We start from the raw sequence: 3354 nt of genomic DNA on the forward strand, positions 1-3354 counted from the left end.
AAATGTGCATTTTAGCTAAATAGATTCACCTTTTTTTATACACCTTGTTCCATTTGAACATTTCTGAGATTTTATATTAATTTTCTAAAGTAAATAGTAGCATATTTGCGCCATAGCTTCCACATCATCAGTGTATGATTATAGCGCTACTCTGGGTGGTTGAGATACACCCCTTCTTATTCCATTTTAACAGTGCTGAGATTTTATATATATATTTTAATGTAAATATTAGCATTTTAGCTCAATAGCTTCCAGGTCATGTGACCTAATGACTCCAAATCAGTGTATGATTATAGTATTATACTGGCTGGTTGAGATACACCCTTTTTTATTCCATTTTAACAGTCCTGAGATTTTTAATAAATTTTTTAATGTAAATATTAGCATTTTAGCTCAATAGCTTCCAGGTCATGTGACCTAATGACTCCAAATCGGTGTATGATCATAGTACTACACTGTCTGGTTGAGATACACCCCTTTTATTCAATTTTTACTTTCCTGAGATTTTATATTAATTTTTTTAAAGTAAATATTAGCATTTTTGCTCAATAGCTTCCAGGTCATGTGACCTAATGAGTCCAAATCAGTGCAAGATCACAGTACTACACTGGCTGGTTGAGATACACTTTTTTTTTTTTAATCAATTTTTACTTTCCTGACATTTATATACATTTTTTAATGTAAATATTAGCATTTTAGCTCAATAGCTTCCAGGTCATGTGACCTAATGACTCCACATCAGTGCAGAATCATCGTACTACACTGGCTGGTTGAGATGCACCTTTTTTTCTTCCATTTTAACATTCCTGGGATTTTATATAAATTTTTTAATGTAAATATTAGTATTTTAGCTCAATAGCTTTCAGATCATGTGACCTAATGACTCCAAATCAGTGCAGGATCATAGTACTACAATGGCTGGTTGAGATACACTCTTTTGTATTTCTTTTTAACACTAACCCACATTTAACCAACGTTTTATTTTGAAAACCGGAAGTTCGTCCACGCTGTAGCATCCTAACGCTGACTTTCTCAGCCTCATCCGTCTATTTTCCGTAAAGTCTGTAACACGGGAGCACTTGAAATGTTGGAACGGCTGGCTTGACTTCGCATATAGGAGAGACGGCTGGCTTGACCGCAGTAGTTAATTGTAGGCTACAGCAGCTGAATTAAAATCTAAAGTATGCAGTGTCTCTCCGCAACTTGCAATGCGCATTATACAATAGGCGCCGTTTCTCTGCTCTGCAGAGAGAAACCTCTGTGCTGGCACACTGGAGACAGGGATCACGGGAGCTATCTTGGCCAGTTTAGCCCACTCAGGGTAGATTTCGCTGAAATCTCTACAAGGTTCCTACAGATTTCTACAAGTTAAATTTAAAACTTTTTAAGACCTTTTCAAGATCACTTAGAACAGAATTTAATGCCCATTTCGCGGCCATACTGGTAAAAAAAAAAAAAAAAAAAAAGATAATTCCTGGAATTTATGAAAATATATTTATTTACATCAGCAGATTGAATATTAAATGTATGCCTCTGTGCCTCAGAACTCTCTGTGTGTGCAAACTGTGTGTAAATACAGATCAAATCAGTCAAGAGTCAATTTCTCAGCTCTGCTCTTCGCAACAATGTCCTTTTCAATTAGCTCACCCCCCGCTCCCCGTTTTTAAGACGCCGCGGGAACCCTGTCTCTAATGAGAAATTCGCTGTTGAGAAGTTCAAGCCTCCAGAATCACGGAGAACCGATGGCGTCTTGTTGCGCACTTGTGGCATCTATGAGCGGCTATACTGCAGCCGACTTGTCCTCACTTGTAATGTCTTTGACTCAAAATTCAGATTGTACTTGTCGAGAATATTTTCACCTGACATTCTGACCGGCGGGATTAGAAAATACCGGCAGATTTTAACGGAAACCCAGGTCGCGGTAATAACGTATACCGGGGTAAAATGTGGAGGAGGTTTGACGGTGTGAAAGTCTGAATACCACCCAACTCTACCTGAGCTCTCATTTTGATGCTAACTTTAGGCTAACTAGTAGCTACTTCAGCAGACCGACAGGTGTCACTGACCTCTCTGGATTAAAGTTCCACGTGAATCTGAACGAGGTCGAGTCAGCGTCTCTGTCCTTCTCCTGCCTTCTTAACCAGATGAGCCGTTTCTCTGTTAAAGAGAAAAGTCAGTTAGTCTGAATCCATACCTGAGGCCTGGACCACAAGACAGGACCTGTGGTTAGCCGGCTAACTTCAGGTTTAAGCCTGGGGTCTCAGGGTTATGGCAGCGGTCCACCTTTAACAGGTGTGCATCACCAAGCTAACTTGTACTGTGTATTTCAAGGTGTTTTTTTTAAATGACTGATTCTCATTATGACTGAGGCCCGGCTCCTGAGCTGGAGAGTCCTCTGGAGGACCGAGGCACATAGTGATGTGACTCAGTTAATTCACCACTTCACCCAGTTTAGACTCAACCTCAGGCCTTCGGCAGCTACAGGAACATGAACCAGCGAGACGCGCTCACCTGGCGGTAATGACGGTGATGGCCGACTCATGGCCTCACTGGCCTGAGCGAGCGAGACACCGGATCCGGGTTCTGAAGTCTCGCCGTTCGCCCACATTCTTTACAGGACTCGGTCTCTCTGGCTCTGGTTCGGGTGTTTAACTTCAGTCCGGCACCCACGCGGTTTTATTGGCGTCTGACGTCACACGCTTGGCAGTCGCGCGCTGTGGCGCGTTGAAGGAAAGAGTAAAACTTTCCCCGCACACAAATGTCCGGTACCTGGACTGAACTCCTGGTGCTCTCGTCTCTCTGTTCGTGTAAACCGAGTGTCAGCGGATGCGCACCTTTTAAAAGGTTTCCCGCGCGGGAGTCTAATTCTAATTGGTTTGTGGCTGCACCTGACCGGGGGGGAGGGCGGAGCAACACAAAAAAAAACATACTTCACACACCCCCCTGTGTGTGAGCTGTTCACACACGGGGGGATTCAAACACACAGAACTTTATTGAAACCTTAACAAATAGCAGGACGCTGTAAATGTTCTGATCAGCTGATTATTTCACCATCTCACTGATTCTGACTCTGAAGTGATGTTGGGTGGAGACCACCACAACCTCACCATCGTCCTCAGCCGACCCCTGCTCAGCCTCGGTGGGTGGTGCTGTTGCCATGGAGACAGGGAGGTCACCTCCTGTCAGCGGAGTTCAAATGTTCAGTTAATAAACAGAATCAAATACAGCAACAGCAACAATCATCACCACATAACTGTAACTGATAACGACAGAGATGTTGTGGAATATTTCACTTATTGATTGATTGATCACTGTGAGTGTTACCTGTGGGTCTGTAGCGATATAAAGACACCA

This window comes from Toxotes jaculatrix, chromosome 11 (assembly GCF_017976425.1).
Source record: "Toxotes jaculatrix isolate fToxJac2 chromosome 11, fToxJac2.pri, whole genome shotgun sequence".
In the NCBI taxonomy this organism is placed as follows: domain Eukaryota; kingdom Metazoa; phylum Chordata; class Actinopteri; family Toxotidae; genus Toxotes; species Toxotes jaculatrix.